The 15076-nt window shown below is 42.3% G+C and overlaps 1 protein-coding gene across 3 annotated transcripts in view; it reads left to right on the top strand.

Moving 5' to 3' along the window:
- Window positions 1-15076, top strand: part of PCDH15 (protocadherin related 15) — a 642625-nt gene that overhangs the window by 456203 nt on the left and 171346 nt on the right. The gene's annotated exons all lie outside the window — the stretch shown is intronic.

The raw sequence follows: 15076 nt of genomic DNA, 5'->3' as shown, positions 1-15076 counted from the left end.
GGTTTACCCATGTCGGTCCTTGTGCTAAGTCTCTCAGTTAATCCATCCATAGGGTCGGGTAAAGGTGAGTGTAAGGCTCATTTCACACTCCATGCACACATGAATCCCAAAATGAGGTGATAACTTTTTCATTTCTTCTTGCAACTTGGTGCCAAGTGCCATTCCTTACAGCAGAGCTGCTGCTTGGAGATCTGCACCTCTGGTGGGAGGAACAGAAACAGGGATTGCTGAACTAATACTGATATGTGATCTTTGACTCATATAATTAAGAATAAAAAAAGGCAGAACCAATCAAATCACTAGGTATTGCCCCACCTGATTAACTCTGACATTAAGATGGCATTAAAACAATGTTAAGCTTTGGCATTAAGGTGTGTAACTTGGGTTTGTTGTCACAGCACACACTCTGTGTCCTGCTGCCTCCAGCCAAAGGCAGGTTGAGGGTGGAAGTTGTCTTGGTTTGAAATGGTTTGCTAAGGAAGGCAGGAGCCTCCCCTGAAATGGAAAATGCAAAGCCACTCCCTCCGAATTATTATAATTTTGAAATTAAGGGGCTCTCAGGCAAAGATATGGGAATGGGAATAACAGTTCTTTATTAGGGAAGAAAAAAAAAATCAAAAAACCCCAATGCATTAATAGAAAACAACACTGAGTCAGACCATGCCCTGTCCCCCTGTGTGTCAGGGGGTGGCACAGCCCCATCCCATGGGGGCTCAGCCCTCCTGCAGTGCCAGCTGTGGCTCTGCTGGAGCAGGGATCCTGCACAAGGGGGGAGTTTTCCTCTGCAGCTCCAGGGCTGCTGCAGATGGGCCTGGGCTCCCTCTGGCAATGCAGGGCAGCAGAAGCTGCTCCTCTGGCAATGCACTGGGCAAAGGCTGCTGGGGTGTCCCAAAGCTCAGATTGGATCCAGGTAGGAATGCTTGGCTCCTCCCCTGGGCGGAGCATCTCCCCATGGGATGATGGGATTGGATCAGCCATGCAGGGACACTCACTGGCCATGGACAGGAGATAATTAATAATTAATGGCCCATGAACAGAAGAGATCTCCTGGAGGGAGGGTTGGTTGTGGGAGAGATAAAGAAAACTGCCCAATGAACAGAAGAGAACTGCCCCACCTCTGACAGATAGGAATGGAATACACACCCCCATTTCCAACCTCAGACAGAATTGTGGAGATTCCTGCTCTTCCCTGCCTTATGTCCCTTCCTGTCCTGTGCCTCACAGTCTTTTCCCATCCCACACATTTTGGTGTCATGCTTGGTGTGGTCTCAGGACTCCTGCTGCAATTATCCTTGGGATGGGTCAGTGGAAGGGTGAGATGATCCCTGTTTTACCTTGGAGCATTGATTTCCACATCTGCCCCACACACACTTCTACACCTTGGTGTACTTAAAGACCCTTTGTAGCTGTGTTGTGCTTGGGATTTGAGAAGAACTGCCTTGAGATTAAATTCTGCTTTAATTTGCTTTGAGCTTGGTGGCATTTTAAGGAGGGGGGCAGCTCCCTGTCCAGCCGAGTGTGGGACCTCCTCAGGGTGAGCACCCAAACTGTGCAGGATGAGGATGTGACCCCATTTCACCTGCACAGATCTGTTATAATCGCCAGTGTGGGAGCAGATGAGCAGAATTACAAATAACTGGTGCTTTTATGGGTTTTCATCTGCTTATCTGAAGGTGTAACACACACCAGGCAGTTTGTGTGGTGCTGCCTCTCAGTCAGACGATTCCAGCTCCAGCTCTGCTCCTGCCCTGGGCCAGGCACGTTCCCCACTGGAAGACAAAGCAGTGTCTGCCAGGGAGAGAGGCTGGGCCAGGAACAATCTCACCTGGGATTTAGGTACTGAGCTGAAAACTCATTTATTTAAACTTCCTGAGCTGCAGCGTGCTCAGGGCCAGCTGCTTTTGTTTGTTTTTTAACTTTTCTTGTGTCAAACTGCCCCATATCTATTAAATGAGCCCTGGGTTCTGTTGATGAACCACGAACTCTTCGCTGGTTATCTCTTTGCAGCACTTTTGATAAACCTGAGTGGAAGAAGTTATACCTTGAACCTCAAATATTTACTTGGCTTTTAAGAGATAATTCCTTTGGAAGATATGAATGATACCTGGATTCAGCTAGGAAATATTTACATTGCATTTATCCTTTACATTTTTATGTATTGTATTTATTCTTTACTAAGCTTCTCCATAGCTACCATCACCCTACTCCCTAGGCTAAAGGACTATTTTTAGTTTAACACCACCTTTTTAAAATTATTTTTAATTTGCTTTTTAATTCTTCAATGAAGATGAGAAAGAATATTAATCAGTGAGGAACAAAGTTGAAGTATGAATTATTCAGAGGCAGTAGCTGGAAAGAGGTCTTGCTTTACTGGGCAAGATGTCCACTCAGCTGACCCCTAAAATAAAGCATTTAATGTCACTGGTAAGAGTAATATTTTGGTCCAGTGTAGTTGGAATCTACCTATGAATTTACTGAGGTAAAAAGTTGTGAATTAATTACTTGTTGTTGGCTGAATTTCAATTTCCAAGAAAACCTGTGTTGGTTGTTGATTAGGTTTGGGGATTTTTGTTGTTGTTGTTGTTACATTGCTTTATATTTATATCATATTTTAGTGTTTCTGTGTCTGATCAGCTCTGGTAATTAATTTTTTCCCCCTCTTGTGTCAGGAAGACTTGAATAAGTTAGCATTTATTATCAGGATGTGTGAGTCATCACGTGGAGTTAAAAAGTACAACCTCATGAATATCTCATAACATGGGCAAGATAATTTCTCCTCCTTTTTTCCCCCCTTCAGTCCATTCCCGTCACACTCATAATGTGAAGGTTTCCTCCACTTCTACACTCTGTATTTTCCACCACCATGCAAAGAAGAAAAGCCTGTTAGGCAGCAAAATATGGATTAGATTTATTTAATTAATTGCTGGGCCAGATTTGCAACCATGGGATTTATTATGGGGTTCCATGGGGTTATTATGGGGAGTTCCATGGGGTAATTATGGGGTTCCCTGGGGTAATTATGAGTCCCCATGGGCACTAAGATGCTCCATGACACCAAAGATTTTGTACTCAATCCAGATTGGACCTCACTCTTCTACAAGTTCCTTGTTCTTGCACCTCTGATGGATCTTCCTGCATGGAAGGGGTTTAGGTTTGTACTGATTATGGCCAGAATCCTCAGGAATTTTGCCTGAAGGGACCTCACAGGGTTTGTGGGGCTTAGGTGACCTCATGGAGCTGGGCCTGAGCAGAGCATGGAGAGATGAAAGGCTAAAAAATAATAAATAAAACCTTCTCAAACAACAGTGAAGCTGAGGGAGGTGGAATAAGACACTGGAGAGCAGAGGTGGCCCTGGAAGTCTTTATTAGTGAGAAGGACATCTTCAGTTCCATCAGTTTGGATTCAGAGAGAGAAATCTGCATCTTTCTGAGGAGATGGTGTAATCCCACTGAGTGAGGTGGGACTGGGAGCACAGGACACTCCCAGAGGGTGTTAATCAGCTCTGGACAAATCAATTTTATGCTAATTATTGGTAATTAATTAGTACTGTACAGGATGTGCTAATTAATTACCAGTAATCAGCATAAAATTGCACTTGAATTGGTTTTTGGACTTGAATTGGCTTTGGACTTGATGACCTCAAAGGTCTTTTCCAGCCTAGTTAATTCTGTGATTAATTCTGGGTTGGGGTACCTCTGTGCTTGAGGATGACAAACACCTGACAGTTCCTTCCAACTGAATTCCCTTGCAGTTCCTTCCTTTGGCCCTGCAAATCCCAATTTCTCCCAGACACAAAACCTCCTGGAATTTTGTCCCAGAGACACATTAATATTAAACTTCCAGCAGCAGCAGCACAAGTGAAAATTCTGGAAACCCCATCTCCCCATCTTGGTTGTAGTAATCAAAGAGAAAAGTTCAACAAAATGTTCTGGGTTTCCTCCAGTGGTCATTAAATTAATTAATTAATTGTTACCTTATTTTGCTGTGGGAAGGGCTGGTACAAAAGGCATTTGATCCAGGGATCTGCCATGGAATGAGCACCAAGTAACCACCCTGAAGTGGGAGAGATTTGCTGGTTCACCTGGAACTCTCATGCAGCTGCCAAGGGAGATTTTTGGGGCACTCAAAGACACAGCCCTCAGATTTTGGGCTGAGTTGGAGTGGCTGTGTGTGGCTAAATACACTTTAATAGAAGCTTTCAGCAGATGAGGAGTGCCTCTCTTACCTGTGTGCGTATGGGTAAAATCCCACAGAGTAATTGGGTATTTTTCTTGATGACTTCTAAACCTGATTGCTTAAAGACAATTCACAGGCAGGGAATCACCCCTAATAACAATCAAACTGCCTAAAACTAAAAAATCATCTTCAGTTGCCATTTTGTCTGGTCTTTTTTGGTTTTTTTTTTGGTGTTTGTTTGTCAGATACGGGCCATTTTAAACTGCAAATGTTCACATTTAATGTAGGGAGTTGTTGGTCTCTGGAGCAGTTCAATCTCAATCTGACTTTATTTTCTTTGCCTTATTTGTACCAAGATTTGGCTTTTAAAATTCAAACATGATAGAAAAGCTTTGCCAGGCTTTGGCCTGTCGAGACTTACGAGCTGCATTTGTGTTCAGTGGCATCCAGCCTCAGGAAATGATTTGGGATTTGATTTGTTTCTAATTATTCCTTTCCCAGCTGAAGAGGCTCTGTCCAGTTTTTGGGAGTGCTGCTAAATGCTTTGTAGGGGGTAGAATTGACACTTCCTGCTGGAATTAGCCCATGACTGACTGCAGTTGTGTCTGCTGGCAAAACCAAATGTTCAAAGTCTGCCTTCCAGAGAAAACAGAGTTTTCATCATTAGGAGAATTGTTTCTCTTTTTACAAATCACTTTGGGCAAGAAAAAAAGTGATTTTATGTTTTGAATAGGCAGCATCCAGCCCTGCTCTTAATTAGACTAAAATCTTTGGTGCAAGATAATTAGTGCTGGGCTGAGATGAATGGGAGTTCCTGGGTACTTTCATTCCAAAAATTATTTGATGGACAGGGCATTGGTGTCACTTCAGGAAATAACCAGAGAAATATTTAAAGAAGTGGCTGTGTCTCTACACTCTTGTTCTTAATTGGACAAGAACTTCATGACTGGGGCTCTGAACAGTCCCTCTACCACTGGAAGATGAGCAAATTGTCCCCATTTTTGCAGGGATTAATTTTTCAGTAGCGATTTAGGTAAATGCTGTGACTCAGCTGAGTGGAGGGGAAATGCAGATTGACTTCCCTGACACCTCTGCAGCTGTCAGGGTGCTTTTTGTGGAAGAAGGCAGAGCTGTGGCCAAGCTGCTTGCCACTGGAGACAGATAGCTATTTTTCTAATTAAATTTCAGCAGAGATGCAAGATGAACAGATAAGTGATTATGAAGTGCTTTGGAAAGGGGAAACAAGGCAAAACCAGTGATAAAATCCTCTGGTGGCTGCAGCCACCCTGTTTATTCCAGACAAACCTTTCCTTTGTGTTGCTGAAATGGTTTTTGAGGTATTAAAAAGTCTTTTTTCTTAGCTTTGCGACTGAAGAAGAAGTTGAGACTTTTTGGTTTGGTTTTCAAGGTTGTTTATTTTTTTTTTATTTAATACATTTTTTTTGACTCACTGAGGTCTGTTTAGCAGATTGGGTTGAGGCACACTGACTGCCCTCAGGGCACTGTTATTTTTTAATACTAAAAACTATGTGTACTTCATTAACAGTAATTTTTTAATACTTATCACCTATGTTAGACAGTCTGTTTCTACTTTAAACTAATTTAGAAGTGTTACTATTATAGCAGAAGATGGAGGACAAGAAGAAGAAAGACAGGACATGCTTAGAGTCTTTCATCTTGCTTCTTGAACTTCTATTTTAAATCTTAAAAATTTTACTTTTGCACTTTGTGAGAAATTCACTAACATTTTACTTAAACTTTTGTGGCTTGTAAATCTTTACACAGAGTTGGTAACTCTTTTTATGGGTTAAGATGGAAGGCACAGGTGTTTTTGACTTTGTGTTAAGGTCTTTGAGCTTTTTGCTAGGGTCTTGAGTCTTCTAGGGTAGCTAGAGGAATGTCTTGGGTTCTGACAATTTGCATTTCCCCCCTTTCCCCACTCTAATTGCAGCCTACAGAGATGACCAGATTGATGTGGACTTCAAGGCAATGGATCAAATTCACAATATTGGGCTGGTTTTTAACCTGGTTTGGTGATTTTGAATGAATAACTCAGCAAAGTCACAATGGACAGCTTTGATAAGCTATTGATTATCTGCTAGTACCTGAGAGGGAGCTATAAAAGGTGTTTTGGAGTCTGTTGATGTGATTTTCCCTTTTCTTCCCCTTTTTAGGATTGCCTGTGTGTCTCCCACATGCCATCCCTTGATAGGTAGGGTTTTTTTTATTAAGGAAAATGTCACTGAAAAGTAGCGAAGCATGAAAAGGTTAAAATCCCAAAGATGTGATGTTACAGATAATTAAATTTTATGTATTTGGGAGGATACTAGGATGGCTAATTAAAAAGAATTGTCACTAAAATTGTCAGGAACTTTAATATGTGAATGCATAAACCTGAGCCCTCTCCCTTAGCAGCCAGGCAAGCTCTTCCCTTGGCTGATGTATTGATCAGGCAGGACAGTCCCTGTTAATCTAAAATTAACCTGTAACTTTAAATATAGATATTTTTCAGATAGAGGGGAGGTTCATTTGCCTGGTTTGCCCTTCAAGATCAAACAAAACCATGATTTAACTTCCAAAATGCAATGATTGTCTAAAGAACCAGGTGTTTCAAACAACACTGCGGTTGAGAAAATTATAGCAAGGCTGCAGAATACAGGAATAAAGTTTGAAAGGCACTTTACTTCAGGGGATTTTAACCCACTTGTGGTTCAGAAGTTGAGTTGCTGTCTGTGGGTAAAAAAAAAATAAATATATATTTATATATATAGTAGTTCTAATCCTTAAAAGTGGAGATTTTAAGGGGAAAAGGATCAAGCTTGCCTGGAAAGTGAGAAGATTTTGGTCAAAAAAATGAAACAGGTAAAGAAAAATGTCCCTGCAGATCATCTTTGAAGCTGGTTTTGGGTTGAGAGAGGAATATTTTGGGTATTGCTGGGGCTGGGTTGTGGACACAGGGGCCCTGGGGCTCCCTGGATGGCACAGGAGCAGCTCTGGGAGCTCTCCAGGGGCTCAGGCTGGGCTGGAAATTTGGCTGCTGCTGAAAACAGGGGCATTTTCTAGCTATTCATCAAGCTGTAAAGTTAAATCTCAAATCTGATTTGTTATCAAGGCAGCAATAAACTGGTAAAAATGACTGATTTTACAATTTAAAATTAAGGGATTTGTTTTGATAATCAAATCTGGGTATGTTTCATCAATCGCCTGTTACTTCTCATCATGCTTAGGAACTTAGAGGTGAGAAAATGTTCTGTTTTTCTGGCTTTGCCAGGAGCTGAGAAGGAAAAGGGTCCTGAGCTTGCTTGGAAGGAGAAACAGTGGTTCTGAAATGAGAAGCAATTTCCTTTAGGAAGGAAGAGGAGCTGCTTTGATTCCACCTTTGGTCACAGCCACAGCAATCCAATCCATCCAAGGCTGGAGAGGGATCTCCAGGGCTGTGGTGTGGGCAGCATGGCAGGTTCAGGAGCACAAAGCAGCTTTTTGTGCAGCAAAACTGAGGCTAAAAATCCAATTAATGGCTTAATCAACACCCAAGGGTTGATTGAGGAGCTCCTGTAAGATTCAATTCTGTTTTCTCTCCCATAGATCTGTGTTTGTTACAGCACCAAGAGGAGCTGCTGTCACAGGGGAAACATCTGTAGCAATTTATTTGATCCCTAAATGTCACTTGGAAGCATTTGAAGGCTTTAAATGTTGACATTTAAACAAAATATTCTTGCAGTGATGCTTTATTAGCCGACTTCACTCCAGAAAAATTCTCATCTCTGTCACATCCCTGGGCCATGCACAGAGAATTATTTCAGTGCCTGGGTTGTCCCATTGAACTGTAGCTGATCATTAGGGGTCAGGAGGAATTCTTTCTCTTTTCAGCTTGTTGTCACAATTCAGAGGGTGCAGATTAATTCCTCAATTAATCAAACATGGGCTGCAAAACCTTGATTGGTGAATATTTGTGAGTAGGCATTAAAATGAAATCACCCTTGGAAATGAAATGAAAGGAAAATCCCCACTCCCAGGACAGTCACGTTTGCTCTGCTCCATGCTTTTGATAATTGTCTTGTGGAAAACATTCCTTGAATCCTAAAGGTCTTGCCTGTGGACAACATGGAAGTTCCTGCTGAGTGAAACTTCCTCTCCTGAAAGGAGAAAATGGGATCCATCTCCATTTGGTTCTGGATCCATACTCTGGGTAACACAGCAGTGCTGGGGAGGAAGGGGTGTGCTTGCTATAAATAATTCCTGCTTTTTTTCCCTGGGATTGGAAAATAAAAGCATTTGATAAAATGCAAACTTTCCCTGCTTCACCCTAAAAAGATGTGAGGATGAGCCTAAGGATGAAGGATGTGAGTGTTACAGGTGAGGTGTGTACACACACACACACACACACACATGTAAATTTGCACAAATGTATTGAAAATACATCCAAAATTTAGCTGGCAAACCCCATTTTCCCCTATAACCTTCAATCTAAAAGTGCCACTTTTAAAATTATCATTAAAATCAGTGTAATAAAATGGATTTAATAATGGTGAGGCAGAATTTGTAGCTGGCTCTGGCCACAAAATTTCTCCCTGAAATTCTTTTTCTGATAGGGTGGCAGACTTTAATGAGGAGAGGTGAGGAGAGGACAGTGGTGGATACAGCTGGGATTAAGTAGTGAGGTAGTTCCAGATGACATTCCCACTCCTGAACTGGAGAAGTGCTCGTTGAGTAGCCAAAAGAGAGGAAAATCAGTATATAAAGAGAGTCAGCCATAGGTCCTGGGTAAAATACTGACCTGCTCATCTTGATATTTCTTTTTTTTTTAATTTGGATTTTAAATGAATTATTTGATTTTTTTTGGTTTTTGTCTAGTTCCATTCAGCTGAAATTAAGAAAGATTCCACCATTGGTACTGGTTATCTTTTCCCACCAAATCTTTCTCCTCTTTTATCATATGCTTGTAAATTCTTGTGCCTTTTGTGGTGTATTATTGTGTGGCTGATTTTTCTGAAGGCATAGAGAAGCCATTAGTCTGTTGTCTTTAGGAAGAGAAATATAAATATCAATATATATCTATTTATATCTATAAACATATATGTATGATATAGATAGATATAGATATTTATGATATAGATATGGGTAGATATAGATATTTATAGATATATGGTAGAGAGAATTATCCCTCCATGAGAAATAGTATTTCTAAGGAAAGAAAATTGGGTTAATATTGCATTTTTTTAATTGCAAATAAATTACTCTTAGAAATTTAAATAAAAGTAATCTGGAAGTCATTATAGTGGTGCTACATGTTTGTTGAATATTTTCTGATTTTTGGGGAGGTGTAGGTGCCTGTCTTAGGCTTCACAGTTTGCTCCCCTGCACAGAAGTCAGGATAATAAGAAACCCACATCAAGAGTTTGAGGGATAATCAAGGAAATAGACTTCATAGTTGTATGGGAAAAAAGCCAAATGTCAGAAAAGAAATGTTTATTGTTCTTTAGTGCCAGTCATCACCTTGGAAGGAGGAGAAGCTCTGGCCTGAATTGTGCTTGTGCTGAGGCAGGAAGCCCATTGCATAATGCATTTCATTCAGTCCCCTGCACAGACACTGCTGGGGACACTTCTTATCAAGCATGTCAGATACAGAAAAAGCAATTTAGTAAGCACTGTGATCAGATCCTGATGAAATTGAATTCTTTTTTGGCCCTGCTGTTCCTGGGAGACATCATTGATAAAAATAGTCTCTGTTTTCCTCCGTGCTCGGGTTCATTATGCTCTCTTGCTGCTCCTTCAAAATGTTGAGTTTTTTTCCTCTCAAAGGTTGCTTTTTTTTTTACAAATGAATGGAAGGAATTGTGTTCTCTGACAGCTTACTCTGTTAACAACCCAAGCTGCCAGGATATTTGAATTTTACAGTTTTCATTTCAAGAAATTGCATAAACATAGGGCATGACAGAAACCCAGGGACTCAGAGCCATGGGTTGTATAGAGGAGCTAAATCAGGTGCTAAAAGCTATTTGATAATTTAGTGCTGAGTTTAGAAAGAAGGTGAACTGAACAATTAATCCTGTGTCTTAATTTTTCCTATTGCTCAATAAAACACTTTTTTACCCCCAGAGAAGACAGGAGAGGCCAGGTCACCATCAGCACAAATTACCCACTGTGGCTTTTTAGCTGTGGCTCTGGGAATGAAGGAGGGGAGATTTCTGAAAAATAGTTAAAGAGAAAAGTTAGTTTAGTTTAGTTTTAAATTTGCAGATCACTTCTGGGGCCCTGCACAGGAGGGACCTGGAGCTGCTGCAGAGAGCCCAGGGCAGGCACCAGGATGGGCAGAGGGATGGAGCAGCTCTGCTGGGAGGAAAGGCTGGCACAGCTGGGGCGGCTCACCTGGAGAGGAGAAGCTCTGGGGTGACCAAATTGTGACCTTCCAATACCTGAAGGAGCCACAGGAAAGATGGAGAGAGACTTTTCCAAGGGATGGAGGGCCAGGACAAAGGGAATGGCTTCCCAGTGCCAGAGAGCAGGTTTAGATTAGATATTAGGAGAAGTTTGCTCCCTGTGAGGGTGGGCAGGCCCTGGCACAGCTTTGCCCAGAGAAGCTGTGGCTGCCCCATCATCTCCCTGGAGGGGTTAAATAAAAGGTGAGGATGTGGCACTTGAGGATGTGGATTAATGGTGGTGGATTGATGGTTGGACTGGATGATCTAAAACTCTTTTTCAACCTTACTGATTCTGTAATTCTAAGAAGTATAAATGGGTTGAATCAGCTCTAAATCTCTGAGGTTTAGCAATGTAGATTTGGTTTCCTCAAGCTGTTGTGCCCTTTTTTTGGGAGGTTTCCAGGCCCAGAATTTTTGCTAAGTAAACCTCCTTTTAGCTCCTGTGACAACTTGATCTAACAATTTTTTGCAGAGAATTTATTCTCTTTCAGCTTCAGAGTGTGTGTTAAATCCGTGCTTGGGGTTTGCTTCCAAATTCTCCAAAGCATTCAGGTGAGGTTTTGTCCCGCTGTTCGGGTTCCTGTGCTGTGGCAATGTGAAGGGTCAGAAGATCCCATTCCCCCTGGATTCCTGTACATCTGTGTGTCACATCAGCCTTCAGAGAGCAGCACAGGAATTCCTGCAGGCTCCTGATGTGAGGCTCTGCCTCCCCTGGCTCTGATCAAAGGCAGGAACGTGTAGCTGCCAGTGGGAAGGCAAGAAAAGAGGGAGAACGGTGAGACCCTACAAATGAGAGATTTGATGTGGCATGGCTTGACTCACAGTGAGATTTTGGTGGTACCTCCTACACATGTAGCACGATTCCTGCTTTTTGGATTGACTTCTTTTGTGGTCGGATAGCTCCACTGAAACGTTGCCCGCGTTTTGCTGACATGCAAGCGCTCTGTGATGGATTTGTGCTCATTAGTGTTTTGTCACAGCCCTTGTTGTGCTGGCAGAGCAGCTGAGGCAGCAGCAAGGAGTGATGTTGGAATGGTTCTGCAGCTCTCCCTGCTGTTTTAGTGCCGAGTGTGTTGGCAAAGTCACAGGCAGTTCTGCACAGCATGGAGAGAACTCAGCTCATTTCCCACTTAAAACTCATATCCCAACCTCAGGAAAGCACAAGGAGAAGCAGTGTCACCAGAATGATTCATCAATTCATCAAGAGCTTTGGTGGTTTAATAGTGCAGGGCTCCCTGGGAAGGGGTTCTGGATGGCACCAGGGGCAATGTGTGTTGCTTTAGTGATATTTTCCATCTGGAGAAGAGCTCCTCAGCCTTGTTTTCCAGAGGGATGAGAGTTCAGCAGCAAATTCCTCAGCTGAGCTGTGAGAATGATGCAGGTGGAAGGTCCTGAGACTTTACCTGATGTGCACTGGCCACAGTTAGAGCTGTCTGTAAAAATAAAAATTTTCAGGTTATCAAAACTTGGTGTGAGATGTCCAGTGGGAACTGATTGTGCTAATAGAGAATCCCAGGGTGGCTCAGGCTGAATCCCAGGTGTCCCCACTCCAGGAGCTCCAGGTTCCTCTGGTTTAGGTTTCTGCACCACCTTAAGTGCTTTAACAACTCAGTTTTCAGTGGCACTCATGGGTAGAAAATGTCTTGCTGTGTTTGGCTCAATAATCAAGTGACAGTGTAGGTTTTTGTGCCTTCTCTCAGTGGATTTCTTGAGCTCACCTTGGTGAATCCAAACAAAACTTTGGGGACTCTTGCTTTCCGTGCAGTTTTATCCTTTGCAGTATTTCCCACCTGTGTGGTGGCCCTGGATCCTGAGCCCCAGGAATGTCTCTGGTGGGAGCTCAAGTGGTTGTGAATCATCAGTGCAGCATCACCAGAGTGAAATCTGGGGCTGGTTCATGGTCTGGTGGCTTCAATTGTACAGAAAGCACCTCTCAGGAATGTATTATCTGCTCAGAAAAGAACCTTCTAGTTGGGGGATGTTGGCTTCAGTTGGCTTTCAGTTTCATGAAATACAATGATTTTTATTGTAACAAGTAAAAAAACCCCAAAATATACCACAAACTTCCCCACAAATGGAAAAGGCAGCTCTGAGCAGAAAATTGGGTTATTCCAACTCCTAAAACGTGCCATTTCCTCTCTCTTCCTTTTCATCATCCCAAAGGAAGTTTTCCTTAAGTACTACAGGTGGAAAATTCAGCTTTGCATCTCAGGTAGATGGAAGAAATAGAAAATCTGAGTTTTTAAATCCTTGTTATCAGCTGTGTAACAATTATTGTTGTACCCTGGCTTCAAAAAGTATTCCACACTGTCCACATCCTCTTATTGGAAGCCTGGCATTCCTGGACATCTTAAAATAATTTAAAATATATATATAAATATTTTAAAATATATTACTTTTATTTTAAAATCATGTTGATTTTGGGGTGTTGTTTCTTTTGTTCTTGAAAGCTCCAAATGCATATTCTGCACCTCAGTTTTAAATTTCCTCATAATTATTCCCTGGGATCATGGGATGGTGAAATCATCATAGGCAGGTGCCCAAAAATCCTGTTTGGATTTTTGAATGCAACTGTACTCCTGAATTATTATTAAGCATGATTTAAATACATTAATTAAAAATATCAGCTGTTTCTTTTATTCAAAGTCCTCAGTAGGAGCCTAAAACCCCCTGGCACAAATGGGACTCTTAAATTTGCCTTATTCCATACATAAAATCTCTGAAGATTTTTGCAGGTCCTGCTGGACATTCCTCATGGAGAAGGTGCTGCTGTCCTGCCATGGTGAACACAAAAATAGAAGAGAGGAAAATGAGAGTTTTGCTGCTACCTTATTCTCTCTGAGCTTTTTTTAAAGTATTTTTTTGCCTTGATCAGCTCGTGGCCCTGCAGGCTCCCTGTCAGACTCCCCATCACGGCTCTGTTTGAAGGAGGATTTTTTAAAAAATTTATTAATATTTGTGCTAAAAGTTGCAAGGTGGGGTTGGGGTTCTGCTTTTTGGCCTACCCAGTTCTGCTATACTGAACACCTAAAAGTCAATTCATCACCCCACCAATAACTGAGGGAGCTTTTCCCTAACGAGGAAAATAAATGACTGCGTATTCCACCCTCAGATGGGCAAGATCTTGTTTGTTTTTTAATCACCTGCCAGAGCTTGGGCAGCTTTTCGTGTTCCCCATGGCAGAGGTTGGGATTTGAAGGCCAGCTGTTTATTCTGAGTGATCTCCCTGCCCTGCTGTGGCTCCGTGCTGACTTTCCTGGCACTTTTTCCAGCCTTTCCCTGCCAAACCACCTGGTGCTCTTGCTTTGCCTCCAGTTGGCACCCATGGGCACCTCAGACACTTCACTCCTTCATTAATCTGTCTCCCCTTCCTTTTAATGAGCTTCCATCTCCTCATGAAGCTCCTGAGAAGGAGCCTGGTAGGGGATTTTTCAGCCTCTTTCAGGGATGTTGGATGCCTATGGAAGACTCCTACTTTGATTCCTCATTTATAAAAGAATTATTTCTGATTTAAAGCATATACACACTTTCTTAAGCTCCCTATGTGTGCCTTGATTAATTTCTTAACGTGCTATTACCCATTTATTAATGTAATGGCTGCTTTATTGTTTTATGGTTTTTTAGTTCTAATTTCTAAATTTGAATGAAAAAGATGCTGCATTGTCTGGGGATCGTTAAAGCAATATGAAAGCACCTTGAGTTTTCCTTCAAGGCACATCAGCCAATTTAATTCAAAACGGTTTTAAATTATAAAAGTTGGGGCTGTTCAGCCTGGAGAAGAGAAACTTGTGGGCAGACCCCACAGTCCCAGCCAGGGTCAGAAGGGATCCAGGGAAGCTGGAGAGGGACCCTGCAACAGGAACTGGAGTGACAGGACACAAGCAATGGGTTCAGACTGACAGGGGGGAGATTTAGATGGGTTTGGATTGGAAGGAACCTTAAAGCCCATCCAGTGCCACCCCTGCCATGGGCAGGGACACCTTCCACTGTCCCAGGCTGCTCCAAGCCCCAGTGTCCAGCCTGGCCTTGGGCACTGCCAGGGATCCAGGGGCAGCCACAGCTGCTCTGGGCATTAATACTGAATTTAAACCCAGACCAACAGATGGGATTGGTTTTGTTGTGGCTGTGTTTCTAACTCAAATGTGGAGTTTTCTGAGAGGGCTCCAACTAATCTGTGGATTTAAAAATAGCATTTTAGTCTTGGTCAGTTTTCTGCATAATCTTTCTTCCCATGCAACTTCTGTGCCATCCTAAAGCCTTTTAAAAATTCAAGCAGATGTCAAATATATCTTCTTCTCTCTTTCTTTCTGCCTATTTTGAGCTCGTCTCCCTCATTATACTTTTAAGAGTTTAATTTTTCAGAGAATCCCAAATGGAATTGGGTGATGACAAAGGACCTGGCCAGTGAGACAGGGACAGCAGCCACGAGCAGGAGTGGAGTGAGGAGCTTTCCAGTCCCAGTTTGGGAGGCCAAGAG

The sequence above is a fragment of the Agelaius tricolor genome, unplaced genomic scaffold, assembly GCF_023055355.1.
Source record: "Agelaius tricolor isolate 1412-34295 unplaced genomic scaffold, bAgeTri1.0.p SCAF_13, whole genome shotgun sequence".
Classification (NCBI taxonomy): domain Eukaryota; kingdom Metazoa; phylum Chordata; class Aves; order Passeriformes; family Icteridae; genus Agelaius; species Agelaius tricolor.
The sequence above is the reverse complement of the archived record's forward strand: the minus strand, read 5'-3'. Positions and strand labels throughout refer to the sequence as shown.